We start from the raw sequence: 19110 nt of genomic DNA, 5'->3' as shown, positions 1-19110 counted from the left end.
TCTTCAACAGGCTGTGGCTAAGGATCTGGGCTACAGGAAATCAGGCTCTTTTCACCCAATTATCCCTAACCACTGAGAGGAAATGGGGGTTTACTTGCACTTCCTGGCTGAGGACTCTGGGGGGAATGGGGAGTGGGTGAACAGGAAGTGGGAGGTGAGTTAGATATCTTAAAGTTTTTCTTAAAGAGTAGAATATTTATTTTAATCTCAGGGGTTTAAAGGTTTGCACATCTAAGAATACCTTAGGCAGAGGTCATTCCCACTTTGAACTCTCCTGTTGGGAGCTACCTAAGGGCAACTTTAGGTAAGGAGTGTCTACTTTTATACCTGAACGCTACAACTGAGGGCCTGAGGGAAAGGATCACAGTGAATATTGAAGTTGTCCACTATCTATGAAAGGGGCCAGAGGGCACATAACTTCTGCAGAAGGCTCCATAAACAAATAGGCCATGTATTGTCACAAACTCAAAGCTTAGTGCAACCACAAGATTGGAAGACAAAGCACAGTGGCCCTATAAATAGAAACAAGAGGGTTTTTTTTTTGCTAAGTGTGAAGCTTAGCAGGCTTTATGTATAGCCCATAGCATAGTTCTGCATCATTAATCAGAGAGAAAGAGAGAGAGAGAGAGAGAGAGAGAGAGAGAGAGAGAGAGATTGAGCACCAGTAAGCTTGTTAGCTCAAGCTACCAGCTGGAAAACGGAAATGTTCAGTGTGCACAGAGGCTTGCATATTTAACTCTGACATCTCACTACCATGTTTTCCAATTTGGTAGTGGTTAGGTAATGCTGAGAATTTTCTTTTTTTTTTTTTCCTTTTGCTATCTTCATTTTTCCTTTGGCTTTTTTAAAAATTTGGTTTCTTATTATTCTTCCCCCCCTCCCTCTGTACCTCCCTCCCCTCTTCCTTTCTTTTCTTTTCTTTCTTCTCTTTCTCTTTCTCTTTCTTTCTTTCTCTTCTTTCTTTTTTTCTTTATTTCCTTTTATCTTTTGATAGTGAGAAAGGATTGGATTGGTTTTTCTCAGAACAGGGAGCTGGAATTGATGCATATATCAGTAGTATCCTTGTTGGAGTGGCTATCGCTTGAATTCTTTGGAGATCTCTGGAGAAGACAGAAAGAAACTGAAATGGTAGGCTCCTTTTTTAAATGAATTATTAGATTTTATCTGGGCCTTTTACTATTAATATCTAGAATTTGTGTCTTCACATCAGGTTCTGGGTAACCTGTTAGATCTAAGGGTGGTATGGATATCATGAACCTGGACTATCCTTGTATGTCATTTCCTTAGTATTTGCACAAATAAAAATAATTATACAGTTGGCTGCTTGATGTGGGAGGAGCAGGTAAGTTAGAGAGGGAGAAATGTACGTTTGACATGGAGAGATTTTTCCTAATGTTTCACTCAGTTGCTACTGAATAAAATAGCCCCATGAACATTTGTAATTTAACCAACTCTGTATTAAGTATAGTTACTCGCAAAGTGCGCAGGATGTTGTTTATCTACTCTTTGTTGTAATTCTTTGGAGGTGATATTTTTATCTGTTAAATGATTCAAATGGTTAGATTTTTGTTATTTTCAAAATGAGCTATGATTAAAAAATAAGAACCATAATGTCTCAGGACCTTTACTAATATGAATGCATGTTCTTATCAGCTTGTATAAGTTACATACTTTTACTGCAAATGTGAACTGTAATTAATGTTAGGTGTAGAGATTCTGTTTTCAAAGAGAGCACTCCAGAACAACAATGACAACAAAACACATTTATAATGAGAGAAAAGAGATAAGAAGACAAGATATATAGTTGCTCTCTTTTTCACAGATAGGCTGTATCTATCAGAATAATCAGTACATTAAAAAAACAATGGGCTGATTGATTTTAGATTAATTTTACATTTTTATATACTCATAATCAACTTATTTTGACAAAATGCAAGTAAAATTGTTTCCTGGTTTGTGTGTTGTTTCTCTTTCGTGCTCAAGTAAAAATATTTAGGAAGGTACCTCCTAACTTTAAACCAAATGATGGGTTATCAGTAGCATGTAACTGTTAAGAACTGCATTCAGAGATTATAAAAAAGGAAGGATGGATTTCCAACATGACCCAGGATGAAATCTCAAATGACTTTCCTGCTCCTTTCTCTGCTGTCAACTATAGTGTGCATGGACTTCATTTTATTTTTTTTATTAATTTTTTTCATGGACTTCATTTTATACTGCTCTAATCTTTTCAGGGAAGAAAAGAGGTATAATTTTATTCAGCTAGATCTACATTTGTTAGAGAGTTTTGAATCATTCAGCAAGGACTATTACTTTCCTTCAGTTGCTGTAAATATCAGGTATTGTGGCAAATGCATTAATCTTATAGATAGAATTCAAGCTTTTCAGCTGGAGGAAAGATTCCACCAGCCACACTAGCAAATATCTGGATCATGTAAAAACCATCCTTCAAGAAGTTTGTGTCTGAGGAGGGTATTTTTTTATTATAGAAAATATTATTTGCATTTCTAAACACATGTACTTCTCTACCTTGCTATGTTTTCAGCAATATTTCTGTGAGACAGGAATCATCTAATGTATCTATTCTGTTTGGGCTGGTACAATATAGTACTGAATATTGTAAAAGTGAATAAATACAAAGTGGGACATTGACTCCTCCAAAAAATTCAGTGAATTTTCACCTAGAGACCCTTAGGAATGAATGAACTCAATTTTCCACCTTTGCACTGGGTAACTGAAAGGAATAGGAGAAAGAAGCATGCTTTCTGAATTCTTCTCATAGACACTTTTGGCATTAATCAGATACTCAGAGTCAGGGAATTTAACTCTTTCTTCTGAACCCTACCTAATCCTGAAAGAAGGGACCACAGATAGTGCTGTTTCCCTTGCCCATTAAAGTAACCTCCCAAAAGCCATTTTCTTGTGCCATAGGTCTAGAGAATCCGTCTGTAGACCCTGAGTCAAAGAAAATTGTCAGAAACAGATTCAAATCCTGTCACTGATGGGAACGATGGAAAACATCTAAGACTCTTTTATGCTTTGAAAAAATGGCATACATTGACAGTTTTGCATTTTACAATTGGAAAAACAGGCTCAGAGAATTGAAATGACTGTACCAAGTACCTCTATGAGTCTATGACAGAGAAAAGCTACAACCTACATCTCTGACACCTCATCCAGTGCTCATTTCACTTTTTCTTACTGTTTAACAAGGCTCGAGGATTAAGAGATGCATGTATTATTCATTGGGAAATGTTAAAAGATGTCATTTTGAAATCACTCAAGAATGAAGGGGTACCCTTCAGGCTTTCCCAAGGACCCTATAATGTAGCAAAATTTGCTTTTCTGGGCTTTACCACTGCTTCCTTGCAATAGTAGGAGATAATTATTCTACTATGCCCACAGAACTAAAATGAAAATGAATAGGCACAATGTGCTATAATACAACATTAACACAGACCTGGCCATGTACTGGATGCTTATGTGTTATATCATGTGCCAGGGCAATATTTTGGCCAAGCTATAAGACAAGAGAAAGTACTCAGGAAGTTCTGAGGTCTAGGAGATACCACGTTTGAGTAGAGTCAAGATTACAGGGTAAGCATAAAGGCAAAACAGACTTAGAATAAAGTGTGAAGAAGTTAATATAATAATTTGTGGTATGTGAATCCAGAAGAGGATGCAGTCATCAGTGGCTCGACTATTACTGCTTATCATACAACAACATGATATATGGGTTTTGGAAAATTAAAGTGGGTATAGTCATTGAAAGATAATCCAGAGAGGAGAGTGTGCTTCAGAGGGATAACTTTTACTTGCAGCAATGACTACATTAGCATAAGCTATGAATCAAGATACAGAGTTCCTGAGAAATACTCAGAAGTACAGGTTTTTAACCAAAACCAAGTCTGTATAGGTTCTGGGATGGATATGGGCCAAGAAATTCACTAAATCTAATTAGCTAGTGAGGAAACAAAGGTTTAAACCGTTGGCCATGATCATTTGGTAAATCACGAAAAGAATGGCTCCACTCAGAGCATGAGACTAGCCTGCCCATTCAGGCTCAACTGTATCTTGGACAGCATGATTACTATCTCATTAGGCCCCTAAAATATATGCAAATGTTAGCCATTAACTCAAAAAACCCTTCAATTTCTTTCTTACTTCTTGACAATACATTTGTTTCTTCCAACAACTTTTGCTCAATGTCACAGTATTTATGGAAGGGAAAGGCAAGGTTTCCTCCACATTCTCAACAACAGAAGAAAGCATTTAATTTTGTTATAATTATAAATACTTCGCTAAAATTATTTTCAGCTTTACTTGGCAGGTCACATTCAGGTATTTCTATAAAGCTAACAACATATTACCAGATATATTTTTTAAGTTTTTTATTTAAATTCCAGTTAGTTAACATATAGTATATTAGTTTCAGGTGTACAATTTAGTGATTCAACACTTCTGTACAACACTTCATGCTCATCACAAGTGCACTCCTTAATCCCCATGTCCTATTTCATATATATATATATACACACACACACATCTTTATCAATTCATCAGTAGACAGACACTTGGGCTGTTTCCATAATTTTGCTATTGTAGATAATGCTACTATAAACATTGGGGTGCATGTATCCTTCAAATCAGTATCCTTTTGTATCCTTTGGGTAAATACCTAGCAGTGCAATTCCTGGATTGTAGGGCAGTTCTATTTTTACCTTTTTGAGGAACCTCCATACTGTTTTCCACAGTGGCGGCCTCACATTGCATTCCTACCAAGAGGGTTCCGCTTTATCCACATCCTCCCCAAAACCTGTTGTTTCTTGTGTTGTTTTTACCATTCTGAATCGTGTGAGGTGATATCTCATTGTAGTTTTGATTTTCATTTCCCTGATAATCAGTGATCTGTTTTCATGTGACTGTTGGCCATCTGTATGTCTTCTTTGGAAAAATGTCTATTCATGTTTTCTGCCCATTTTTAATTGGATTATTCAATTTTGGGGTGTTTAGTTTTATAAATTCTTTATAGATTTTGGATATTAACCCTTTATCAGATATGCTATTTAAAACATCTTCTTTCATTCTATAGGTTGTCTTTTAGTTTTGACAATTGTATCCTTCTCTGTGCAGAAGCTTTTTATTTTGATGAAGTCCCAATAGTTTATTCTTTGCTTTTGTTTCCCTTGCCTCAGGAGACATGTCTAGGAAAAACATGCTATGACTAATATCAAAGAGGTTACTGCCTGTGTCCTTCTTTAGGATTTCTGTGATTTCATGACTCATATTCAGGTTTTTAATCCTTTCTGAATTTATTTTGATTTTTTAAAGATTTTGTTTATTTATTTGACAGAGAGAGTGAGAGAGCACAAGCAGGGAAAACAGTAGAGGGAGAGGGAGAAACGGGCTCCCTGCTGAGCCAGGAGCCCGACATGGGGCTCAATCCCAGGACTCTGGGATCATGACCTGAGCCAAAGGCAGACGCTTAACCATCTGAGCCACCGAGGTGCCCCTGAATTTATTTTTGTGTACAGTGTAAGAAAATGGTCCAGTTTCATTCCTTTTTGTGTTGCTGTCCAGGTTTCCAACACCATTTGTTGAAAGGACGTTTTCCCATTGGGTATTCTTTCCTGCCTTCTTGAAGATTAATTAATTGACCATATAGTTGTGGGTTCATTTCTGGGTTTTCTACTCTGTTCTTTTGATCTATGTATCTATTTTTGTGCTGGTACCATACTCTTTTGATCACTACAGCTTTGTAATATAACTTGAAGTCTAGAATTGTGAAGCTTAATTTAAAACAGAAAATGTTTCTGTAGTTTGTAGTCATTGTCTTACTTTATTCACCTTCATAATCAGGATGCTTATATTTATACATATTGATGTGACATCAATCAGAAATGTCAAGAAAACACTTCCTTCTGCAGTTTTAGAATTAAATGGGTGTTTAAAAAACACATCTGATGAATAATAAATCAGTTTGTTTTTTACATATCATTTGTTTTCTGGCACACCATTTGGTCTGACATATTCAAAATAGAGGAGCTGCTCAAAATATTTAGTTTTAAAGAACCAACTCACAGGTCACCTTATGTCACCTAAAAATGATTAGGTACTCTAAGCAGTAAATCATTATCATTAATGTTATCCAAAAATAAAGTGTAATAATTATTTTATCATATAAAAATATGTCATTAACTTATAAGAAATCTTTGGTAAAAGAGGTGAAAAACCTGTACTTTTAAAACTATAAAACACTGATGAAAGAAATTGAAGATGACACAAAGAAATGGAAAAATATTCCATGCCCATGGATTGGAAGAACAAATGTTAAAATGTCTATATTACTCAAAGCAATCTATATATTTAATGCAGTCCTTATCAAAATACCAAGAGCAATTTTCACAGAGCTAGAACAAACAATCCTAAAGTTTGTATGGAACACAAAAGACCTTGAATAGCCAAGACTATTACTGTTGTTGTTTAATCTTTTTTTCCCACTGTATTCTAAGGTATTAGCAAATTTCTCTCTCTTTTTTAAGAATGTTGGGGTTAAATTTATGTGTTACTGATTTTTAATATTTCATAAAACTCAATATGATAAAGGAAAGTTTGGTCACTTGACCTAGCATTAGTCCCTGTGGAAGAACTACTGAAAATAGAAATATCTGTTTTTGTTTTCAAAAGCAGGCACATCCACATCAAGCCATCTGGTACAGTAATGCCTTTTCCTCTGAAAGTCTATCACCTCCAAAAGTTTATCAGGACTAAAAAGAAAAATTATTTGTGATTAATTTCACACCAAAGGATATAATAGAACTAATCCAATGATGATTTACCTTGCTGAGGCAGAGTATGAATATGAGAGAGAGTGAAGTGGCAAGTCTAGATAACTGATCCAGATGAATTAGAGAAAGTTGATTTGGGGCCTGAGTTACCCAGAGTGGGTGATCATCCATTGGATTTTGGGCTACCCATCTTTGTTCTGGCCATTTGCTGAAAAGTCCTTTCAGTCATGGAGGATAGAGTAAGATTCCCTCAATTTTGGACCATGAAATTTGATTAAGCAAAGCACTATGAAGATATTTTGCATTCTGCAGGGAGAACATTGATGTTTTTCTGAATTCTCAGAGTGTGACCTGGGTTATATTTGACATAGAATTACTTATTAATAACCATCTTGGTTCTAAGTTAAAATTGTAAGAATTGCACATCTATAAATGCCATCTGTGACTGAGACTTTCCTAGGGGAAAAAAAGATCACTCAGGCAATTTAAAACTGTGTAACCTCTGGAAATCAATAAATTTGAAAATGTCTGTGACATGGTTCAGTAGGGTAGAGATACTAAGGTTTATTACCCTGGATTATAAGCTACTCTCTAACTGGGACTTGGGCCAAGCATAGCTGTAGTGAAAATCCAGGCTAAACCAATATCTGGAGAATAGGGGCATTCTATGCTATGGAATCTTCAATATGTGGGATGCTTTAATACACTAAGTAGATATACAGTTTTTTTCTCCAGACTTTTCATTTAGCAACACATTTGCAAACTTGTTGGAAATATTTTGGATACATATACAATTAAAATTGCTGGTGAACCACCATAATATACTGCCCTTCAAAGACTGTATCATGTTGTGTAGGAAATTTAAGTCTAAAATTAATGTTTTCATGCATTAACCCTTTGTCATATTGGGCCAAGAAATATTAAGTACTTCTAAGAAGTGGTTATCAGTTCATTATCTTTTTTTTGTAAATTTTCAGCACATTTATTAAAAAGACAGAATTGATTTTTTTTATATCTAAAATTTGTTTTCAAAAGAAAGTCTTAATTTTACATAACCCTTTTGTGGTATGAAGTTATTTTTAGGTTTCAAAAATTCACTTCGGAATGTAAATTGGTTTTGATTTCCTTGGTTTTGTTCCTAAGCAGGCTGACTTCATTTTCTTCATGGGGAATTCTGAGTGTTTGGCCTTGGTCTATTTTCACAGCTCTGGGAAGCCAATATGGTTTTTACAGCAAAGGGAAAATAATCAGAGTTCTCCAATGTGATTTGGGGATTTAAAAGTATATTTAGTGCTTCCCCCCATGGAATAAGGGTCAACATGAAATCCACGCTATTTCCAAGGTTTGATTTTCTCCCAAAAGAACTTATACCCCATTCTAAAATGATTATCTTCCTAGTAATGATTTCAGAAAAAGCTAATAAGCATCTGAGCAGCTACCTAGAGTCTGCCATACAGAATAAGCTTTTGGTGCCTATCTACCACTGGCTCTAACTTTGAGTTTAGGTGCTCTATCATCAAAAAATTAATGGTTCTTATTTATTGTGCACTTAGGATGTACTGAGCACTGGGCAAGATATCTTACATTTTTACAGTAACTCTATTTTTGCCCCCATTTTATAGATGAAGAAACCAAAAACTGAACAACTTGCCCAAAGTTGTATAACTGTCTTTGTTGCATTTCAAACACAGTTCTATTTGTTGCCAAAGCTCTTTTCATTAAGCTATACTGTGTGTATATGATACAGCTATATTTCACTATTTTGAGAATCAAGAGAATTAATAATAGAGATAATGTGTACCAATTTTGTAATAGGTTGTTCTTTTATTAGATTTAGTTTAGGTGAACTAAGAAATGCGGGGGAGTAAAACACATAAAATAAGGAATAAAATAGATTTAAAAATGTGAATCATAGAAAACATAGATGAAATACTTTCTCTTCAACCAATGTTTATGATGTTTACTATTTTTCAAGTGTAATATGAGTAATAATAGGAGCCATATAAGATATAGCCCATACCTTTATGGAGCTTATTTACCTGGGGAGGATAAAGCAGCACATATTAAATCTGACCATATAAAAGGAATTTCGAAAAAGGTGTATGACATCATAACATAGTTTGCAGTAAACAGAAAGTCACCATCCCCATTCACATTTAAGCTGCTGTGATATAAAAAGGAAATCATATTAGAGCTTTCACAAAATATTTGTTTTATTATATTATGCTAATCTATATTATGCTAAATTTAGAGGAAAGGTTCTAAATTCCAGATATAAGGTTATATCAGACAGTAGGACAAAATGTGTGGTTTTAGATGCAAGTTAAAATCTGCACAAGGAAAAAGCTCAGAAGAAAATTATACAAAGAGAATCTCTAAAACATGTTCAGAAGAATAGATTTATGTGCATGCTTGTTATCTTCCAGCTTCACTGTATATTAGTTATAGGGTATCTAAACTAGAAGGAAAAACATTTTTGTTTTTCACATACAAAACTGAAGCTACACACCAACCATCAAAAGAGAGGGTAGATTGCTTTGGGTAGTACAGACATATTAACAAAATTTTTCTTTCCAATCCATGAGCATGGAACATTTTTTCCATTTTTTTGGCATCCTTTTTAATTTCTTTCATAAGTGTTCTATAGTTTTCAGAGGGCAGATCTTTTACCTCACTGGTTAAGTTTATTCCTATGTATCTTACGGTTTTTGGTGCAATTGTAAATGGGATCAATTCTTTGATTTCTCTTTCTGCTACTTCATTATTGGTGTGTAAGAAATGCAACAGATTTCTGTATGCTGATTTTATTTTATTTTTTGAAAGATTTTTATTTATTTATTTATTTGAGAAAGAGAGAGAGAGAAAGAGAGAGAGCACAAGTGGGGTGGGGCAGAGGGAAGGGGAGTCAGAGAGTGAGACTCCCACTGAGCAGGGCGCCCTACCTGGGGTTCAGTCCCAACACCCTGAGATCATGACCTGAGCCAAAGGCAGACACTTAACCAACTGAGCCACCCAGGTGCCCTTGCATGTTGATTTTATATCCTGTGACTTCACTGAATTCATGTATCCGTTCCAGTAATTTTTTGATGGATCTTTCAGGTTTTCTACAGAGTATCATGCCATGTGAATAGTGAAAGTTTGACTTCTTCCCTGTTAATGTGGATGCCTTTTTTTTTTTTTTTGTCTGATTGTGGAGGCTAGGACTTACTATTTTAAATAACAATGGTGAGAGTGGACATCCCTGTTTTGTTCCTGACAGTAGAGGAAAAGCTCTCAGTTTTCCCCATTGAGGATGATATTAGCCATGGGTTTTTCATATATGGGCTTTATGATGTTCAGGTGTGTTCCTTTATATCTCTACTTTGTTGAGGGTTTTTATCAAGAATGGATGCTGTATTTTGTCAAATGCTTTTTCTGCATCTATTGAGAGAATCATATGGTTCTTTTTCTTTTATTAATGTGGTATATCACATCATTTGATTTGCAGATATTGAACCACCCTGGACTCCAGGAATAAATTCCACCTGATTGTGGTGAATAATTCTTTTAATGTATTGTTGAATTCAATTTGCTAGTATCGTGTTGAGAATTTTTGCATCCATGTTCATCAGGGATATTGGCCTAGAGTTCTCCTTTTTAGGGGGGTCTTTGTCTGGTTTTAGAATCAAGGTAATGCTGGCCTTGTAGAGGGAGTTTGGAAGTTTTCCTTCCATTTCTATTTTTTGGAACAGTTTGAGAAGAATAGATATTAACTAAGTGTCTGGTAGAATTCCTCTGGGAAACCGTCTGGCCCTGGACTTTGATTTGTTGGGAGATTTTTGATTACTGATTTAATTTCTTTGCTGATCATGGGTCTGTTCAAGTTTTCTATTTCTTCCTGTTTCAGTTTTGGTAGTTTGTATGTTTCTAAGAATTTATTCATTTCTTCCAGATTGTCTAGTTTGTTGGCATATAATTTTTCAGAATATTATATTATGATTGTATCTCTGTGGTGTTAATTGTGATCTCTCCTCTTTCATTTGTGGGTTTATTTACTTGGGTCCTTCATTTTTTTCTTTTTGATAAGTCCAACTAAGGTTTTATCAATTTTATTAATTCTTTCAAAGAATCAGCTTTTAGATTCATTCATCTGTTCTACTCGTTTTTTGTTTGTTTCTATATCATTTATTTCTGCACTAATCTTTATTATTTCCCTTATTCTGCTGGCTTTAGGCTTTATTTTCTGTTCCTTTTCTAGCTCCTTTAGGTATAAGTTTAGATTGTGTCTTTGAGATTTTCTTGCTTCTTGAGGTAGGTCTGTATTGCTATAAACTTCCCTCTTATGACCATCTTTGCTGAATTCCAAAAGTTCTGGACTGTTGTGTTTTCATTTTCATTTGCATCCATGTATTTTTTTATTTTTTCTTTAATTTCCTGGTTTACCCTTCATTCTTTAGTAGGATGTTCTTTAACTTCCATGCAATCTACACATTTAATGTAATCCCTATCAAAATACCACCGGCATTTTTCACAGAACTAGAAAAAAACAATCCAAAAATTTCTGTGGAACAACAAAAGACCTCAAATAGCCAAAGCAATCTTGGAAAAGAAAAGCAAGGATGAGGGCATCATGATTCCAGACTTCAAGCTATATTACACATTGTAGTTATCAAGACAGTATGGTACTGGCACAAAAACAAACATATAGATCAATGGAACAGAATGGAAAACCCAGAACTGGACCCACAACTCTATGGTCAACTAATCTTCAACAAAACAAGAATGAATATCCAATGGAAAAAACACAGTCTTTTCAACAAATTGTGTTGGGAAAACTGGGCAGCAACATGCAGAAAGTGGGCCATTTTTTTATACCATACACAAAAATAAATTCAAAATGGACAAAAGACCTAAATGTGAGGCAGGACACCATCGAAATCCTAGAGGAAAACACCGGCAGCAACCTTTTTCATCTCAGCTGTAGAAACCTATTACTAGATACCTCTCCAGAAGCAAGGGAAACAAAAGCAAAAGTGAACTACTGGGACTTTGTCAGGATAAAAAGCTTTTGCACAGGAAAGTAGACCACAAAACTAAAAGGTAACCTACAGAATGCAAGAAGACATTTGCAAATGACATATCTGATAAAGGATTAGTATCCAAAATCCAAAATCTATAAAAAACCTCAACAGCCCAAAATGAATAATCCATTTAAGAAATGGGCAGAAGACATAAACAGACATTTTGCCAAAGACCTCCAGATGGCTAACAGACACATGAAAAGATGCTCAACATCACTCATCAGGGAAATACAAATCAAAACCACAATGAGATACCACCTCACACCTGTCAGAATGGCTAAAATTAACAACACAGGAAAGAACAGATGCTGGTGACAATGTGGAGAAAGGGGAATGTTCTTGCACTGTTGGTGGGAATGCAAATTGGCACAGCCACCCTGGAAAACAGTATGGAAGTTCCTCAAAAAATTAAAAATCAAACTATCTTATGACTAAATTGCACTACTAGATATTTATTCAAAGGAAACAAAGATACAGATTTGAAGGGGCACATGCACCCTGATGTTTATAGCAGCATTATCAACAATACCCAAATTAATGAAAGAGTCCAAATGTTCATTGACTGATGAATGGATAAAGAAGTGGTACACACATACACACAGATACACACAGAATGGAATATTACTTAGCCATCAAAAAGAATGAAATCTTTCCATTTCCAATGACATGGAGCTAGAATGTATTATGCTAAGTGAAATAAGTCAGTCAGAGAAAGACAAATACCATATGATTTCACTCAATGTGAAATTTAAGAAACAAAACAATGAACATAGGGGGAGGAAATAAAAAGAAAGAGGGAAGCAAACCCTAAGAGACTCTTTACTATAGAGAAGAAATTGAGCACTGATGGTTGGAGGTGAGCAGGGGATGGACTAAATGGGTGTTGGGTATTAAGGAGGGTACTTGTTGTGGTGAGCACTGGGTGTTATACATAAGTGATGAATCACTAAATTGTACACTTGAAACTACTTTTACCATATGTGTTAACTAAAATTTAAATTAAAAAATTGAATTAAAAAAAGAAGAGAAAGTAGATCTCTATTTATATTTTGAATCATTTTCTCCCTTTGGAGAAAGGATTTGGAGTTATAAGATTCTTGTCATGGGTTCAGAATACAATATATGGCTATATTACAGAGAAAATTAATGGAATTTAACTCACATACTTAAGTTTAGGACCTCCAGTGTTGTAACCATCTGACCTAATCAGCTACAGAACTCTGGGAAACAAACAAACAAACAAACAGGTACAAGGTTCAGGATAGTCTGTCTCCTGATGTTGGTTATTCCCCATGTCCTCCTGCTCTCTGCACCCTGCCCTCCATTTTTATGCTTTCTTATGCAAGAGGAAGTAGAGGAAGTGTTTAGGGACATGCATCCCTGAACTCTGTTCTAAGTCATATTTTCAGCAGGCAGTAATCAGAAGCTTGAGCTTCAAGTTGTGTTTTTTGAGGACTAGCTAGGGGCATAAACCTGAACAAGGAACTAAGCTTCTTCATTTTTCAGTTTCTCTACTTGTGAGAATAGTGTGATTGAGGGCATCTCTATCTCAGAGGTATTACTCACCATGCAAATACCTAATAGATACTTCACATTATGTTGTTCAGAATTCTTCTGTAAAATTTGCAAAATGCCATGTGCAATTGGATTGACCTGCCTTTTCCCTGTCAGATTTCCTTCAGCACATGGGACCATTATGCTTGGTCAAGCTTTCACCTTAAAATGCTTATAAGGAACAGAATTGTATAAGGCTTAAAGTTGAAAAAATGGGAAAGAGAAGTATGAGTTTTATGAATTAGTGAAATCACTTCTTTTAGAAAGGCCATATGGAATGCCCCAACCACATTAAGAACTGTGGTTGATTTGTACCCTAAATATATGGTAGCTTTCTATAGAGCTAACATTTGACTTGTTCAATTTAGCAGTTGATTTTACTCATTTCTCTCTTGTTTTATGTATTGTGCCACTGCTGCCAGCATATAAGTTTTCAAGAAGAGGCCATGTCTCCTTTTTCTCTCCAGTGGCATCTAGCACAGTAACTTGATTTACAACAAGGTATTGCTCATCTCATCACTTAATTACTTTTTCCTAGACTGATAATTTAACAAACTGTAGGAGCAGGAAAGGGGTTGGCCAAGAAAAAGAACATTTGTCCTATTTTAGTTACTTTCTTCCAGTCTTGCATGCCAGTGAAAATAGATGTCTGTATGTCTGTGTTTCTGTATGTGGGGGTGGGGATAGAGAGAGAGATGGAGAAAAGACAGGAATAAGTGTTAATGTTTTTATGCACATAGCAAGAACACTGGTTACCATGCCATTGCAGAAAGCAAAATGAAGGACATGTGTTTTCAGTGATTTGTACACTGGTGTTGATTTAAAAATTGACAGCTTTTAATAACATAAACAAAGCTTACATCCAAATGATCTGACTATATGGGAAGATAAATATCCACTCACATATTTAGAGAATGTATAGTTGGAAGTGTGGTGTGGATAAAGGAACCCAAACCTTTTGAGTTAAAATTTATGTTCTAGTCCTGGCTCTGCCGTTAAGTTGTTATATAACTAAGAATGAATACCGTGGGCACCTGGGTGGCACAGTCAGTTAAGTTTCTGTCTCTTGGTTTTAGCTCAGGTCGTGATCTCAGGGTTGTGAGATTGAGCCCCAAGTCAGACTCTACATTCAGCGCAGAGTCTGTTTGAGTTTCTCCTTCCCTCTCTCTCTTCATGCTCTCTCTCTCAAATAAATAAATAAATAAACAAATAAATAAATATTTGGAAAAAAAGAATGAATACCTTACTTTCTCTAGGCCTCAGTTACCTTGTTTCTTAAGACTAAAGCACTGATAAAGATTAATAGGTTATTAATGAAGATTAATAAAATCTAATATTTATTTAAAGTGTCCAATCAGTTCTACCGTCAATTGAAAAAAATTATAAGGCTCATTGATGAAATATAAGAAACAGCATAGAGGATCATAGGGGAAGGGAGGGAAAACTGAATGGGAAGTCATCAGAGAGGGAGAAAAACCATAAGAGACTCTTAACTATAGGAAACAAACTGAAGGTTGCTGGAAGGGAGGTGGGTGGGGGTATGGGGTAATCAGGTGATAGGCATTAAGGAGGGCATGTGATGTGATGAGCACTGGGTGTTATACACAACTGATGAATTATTGAAATCTATAAAAGCTGATTGAATTACTACCTATGTCATCATCGGGCTTATCAATGAAAGGAGCATACTGACAAAAGGAAAAGAAAAAAGAAAAAAGAAACCAGCATACCGCCCCAGGTACTCAATAAGTTTGTGCTGACTGAACTTGTTGGATTATTTACTCCATGTGTAGGCTGATAAGCAAGTTTAGTGTAAGATTTGAAGGGTGGATCTCGTTTAAAATCCCTCCTCTACTCTCCTCCCATGGTACCACCCTCCTTTTAGCTTGGGTCTGTAATGGTTCCTATGAATTATTTAAAAGAAAATACTAGGAAAGTGCCTGCATGGTCTCTGTGAAGGTCTTGGACAATATCTTTTAGTTCTTGGTCATGAATATGTTAACTTAAATCCACGGATCAAATTTCAGTCATTTTGAGCTTAAAAATAGAGACACTGTTTTTCTCTGTCTGACCTACTTCACTTAGTATTATACCTTCTAGGTCCATTAGTGTTGTTGCAAATGGCAAGATCACATTATTATTATGGATGAGTAATATCCCATTCTATACCAATTCTTTATCATTAATCTAAAGATGGACTCTTAGGTTACTTCCATATCTTGGCTATTGTAAATAATGGTGCAATAAACATAAGGATACATATATCTTTTAGAATTTGTGTTTTCATTTTCTTTGAGCAAATACCCAGTAGTGGAATTATTGGGTCCTATGGTAATTATTTTTTTTTAATTTTTTGAGGAACTTCCACACTGTTTTCTATAGTGGCTGCACCAATTTGAAGTCCCACCAACAGTGCACAAGTGTTTATTTTTCTCTATAACCTCAGCAACACTTGTTATTTATTGTACTTTTGAGTTGAGCCATTCTGACATGTGTGAGTTGATATCTCATTGTGGTTTTGATTTTATTTCCCTGATGATTAGTGATGTTGAGCAACTTTTCATGTGTCTGTTGGCCATCTGTATGTCCTCTTTGGAAAAATGTTTATTTAGGTCCTCTGCCCATTTTTTAATCAGATCATATTTTTTTGGTGTTGAGTTGTATAAATTCTTTATATATTTTGGATATAACCCCTTATTGGTTATATAACTTACAAATAACTTTTCTGATTCAGTAGGTTTGCCTTTTTGTTTTGTTGATGGTTTCCATCACTGTGTAAAAGCCTTTTATTTTGGTGTAGTTTTAATTTAATTTTACTTTTATTTCACCTGCCAGATGAAACGTATCTAGAAAAATGTTTCTATGGCCCACGTCAAAAAAATTACTCTTTATATTTTCTTCAAGGAATGTTATAGTTTCAGGCCTGACATTTAGTTCTTTAATCCACTTTGAGTTTATTTTTGTATATAGTGTAAGAAGTGGTCCACATTCATTTTTTTTTTTTTTGCATATAGCTGTCCAGTTTTCTCAACATCATTTGTTGAAGAGACTTTTTCCCAACGTATATTCTTGCCTCCTTTGTCATAGCTTAATTGACCATAATGTGTGGGTTTATTTCTGGGATGCTTGTTCTGCTCCACTGATCTCTGTATCTATTTTTGTCCCAATACCATATTGTTTTGATTATTATAGCTTTGTGATATATCTTAAAATCTGGGATTGTGATGCCCACAGTTTTGTTCTTCTTTTTCTAGATTGCTTTGGGTATTTAGGGTCTTTTGTTGTTCCATGCCAATTTTAGCATTGTTTGTTCTAGTTCTATGAAAAATACTGTTGCTTTTTTTTTATAGGGATTGCATTAAATGTATAGATTTTTCAGGTAGTATGGGAATTTTAACAATATTTGTTCTCCCAATCCATGAGCATGAAATGTCTTTCCATTTCTTTGTGTCACCTTCAATTTCTTTCATCAATGTTTTGTAGTTTTTAGGGTATAGGTCTTTCACCTTCTTTGTTAAGTTTATTCCTAGGTATTTTATTATTTTTGATGCAATTGTAAATGGAATTGTTTTCTTAATTTCTTTTTCTGCTACTCCATTAATAGTGTATAGAAATGCAACAGATTTCTGTATATTTTCTTTCCTGCAACTTTACTGAATTCATGTATTAGTTCTAGTAGTTTTTTGGTGGTATCTTCAAGGTTTTCTATATAGAGTATCATGTCATCTGCAAGTAGTGGCACTTTCCTTACCAGTTTGGATGACTTTTATTTATTATTTCTTGTCTGATTACCATGGCTAGGGCTTCCAGTACTATGTTGAATAAAAGTGATGAGAATGGATATCTTTGTCTTCTTCCTGATCTCAGAGGAAAAATTCTCAGTTTTTTCCCATTAGGTATGATGTGAGCTGTGGTTTTTCATATATGGCCTTCATTATGTTGAGGTATTTTACCTCTAAGCCTACTTTGTTGAGAGTTTTTATCATGAATGGATATTGTACTTTGCCAAAGGCTTTTTCTGCATGTGTTGAGATGATCATGTGGTTTTATCCTTTTTCTTATTAATGTGGTATATCACATTGATTTGAGAATATTGAAACACCTTTGTATCCCAAAAATAAATCCCATTTGATCACAGTGATTGATTTTTTAAGGTATTATTGGACTTGGTCTGCTAATACTATGTTGGGAATTTTTTCATCTATGTTCATTAGAGGTCTGTAGTTTTCTTTTTTCTTTTTCTTTCCTTTTCTTTTTTTTTTTTTTGCAATGTCTTTATCTGTTTTTGGTATTAGGGTAATGCTGGTGTTATAGAATGCATTTTGAAGCCTTCCTTACTCTTCTATTTTTTGGAATAGTTTGAGAAGGATAAGTATTAACAATTTAAGTGTTTAGTAGAATTCATCTGTGAAGACATCTGTTTCTGGACTTTTGTTTGTTGTGAGTTTATGATAACTGACTCAATTCATTGCTAGTAATCTCTTCAATTTTTTTTATTGCTTCCTGGTTCTGTTTTGGAAGGTTACATATTTCTAGGAATTTATTCATTTCTTCTAGGTTGTACAATTTATTGGCATATAATGTTTTGTGATTTTCTTATAATTATTTTTATTTCTGTTTTGTCAGTTGTTATTTCTCCTTCTTCATTTCTGATTTTATTTATTCGAGTCCTCTCTGGCCTTTAATGTGTCTGTCTAAAGGTTTATCAATTTTTTAAATCTTTTCAAAGAAACAACTCCTGGTTTTATTGATCTGTTCTACTGTTATTTTAGTTTCTATTTCATTTATTTCTACTCTAAGTATTATTATCCCCTTCCTCTACTGGCTTTGGGCTTTATTTCATCATTTATCTAACACATTTAGGTATAAGGTTAGGGTTTTTTTTGAGATTTTTTTTTTGATTCTTGCAGTAGGCTTGTATTGTTATAATCTTTCTTACAACAGCTTTTGTTGCTACATCCCAAAGATTTTGGACCATTGTGTTTTTGTTTTTTTTTTTTCATTTCTCTCCACATGTTTTTTATTTCCTCCTTAATTTCTTCATTGACCCATTGTTTACTAACATGTTATTTAGCTTCCATGTATTTGTTATTTCCAGACTTTTTTCTTGTCATTGATTTCTAGTTTCATACCATTGTGGTTGAAAAAGAAGCATGATATGATTTCAACATTTTAAAAATTCATTGAGACTTGTTTTGTGGCCTAATGTGATCTATTCTGAAAAATGTTCCATATGCATTTGAAAAGAATGTCCATTCAGCTGTTTTTGAATGAAATGTTCTGAATATATGTTAAGTTCTTCTGTTCCAATGTGTCATTCAAAGCCACTGTTTCCTTGTTGATTTTCTTGTTCTTTCTATCCAGTGATGGAAATGGAGTGTTAAAGTCCCCTACTATTATTGTGCTATTATGGAGTTTTTCCTTCATGTCTGTTAATGCTTGCTTTGTGTCTTTGGGTGCTCCCATGTTGAGTCCATAAATATTTACAATTGATGTATCTTCTTGTTTGATTATTTCCTTTATGGTCATGTAATATCTTTCTTGTCTCTTGCTACAATCTTTGTTTTAAAGTCTATTTTGTTTGGGGAGACTGGATGGCTCAGTTGTTTAAGTTTCTGTCTCTTGATTTTGGCTCAGGTCATGATCTCAGGGCCATGGGATCAAGTCTTACATTATTAGGCTCTGTGCTCAGGGTGGAATCTGCTTGA

At 34.7% G+C, this 19110-nt stretch overlaps 1 protein-coding gene across 8 annotated transcripts in view; it reads left to right on the top strand.

The window, feature by feature from the left end:
• The first annotated feature begins 615 nt into the window (after nucleotides 1-615).
• GPR174 (G protein-coupled receptor 174) overlaps nucleotides 616-19110 on the top strand; it is a 76783-nt gene continuing 58288 nt past the window's right edge. For 6 of the 8 annotated variants that reach the window (XM_027609404.1, XM_027609402.1, XM_027609400.1 and 3 more), the window contains exon 1: nucleotides 616-1128. The gene's annotated coding sequence lies outside the window, so the exon portion shown is untranslated. The remainder of the gene's footprint in view (nucleotides 1129-19110) is intronic. The other 2 variants (XM_027609401.1, XM_027609399.1) reach the window with 2 other exon arrangements.

The sequence above is a fragment of the Zalophus californianus genome, chromosome X (genome assembly GCF_009762305.2).
Source record: "Zalophus californianus isolate mZalCal1 chromosome X, mZalCal1.pri.v2, whole genome shotgun sequence".
NCBI classification, from domain to species: Eukaryota; Metazoa; Chordata; class Mammalia; order Carnivora; family Otariidae; genus Zalophus; species Zalophus californianus.
The sequence above is the reverse complement of the archived record's forward strand: the minus strand, read 5'-3'. Positions and strand labels throughout refer to the sequence as shown.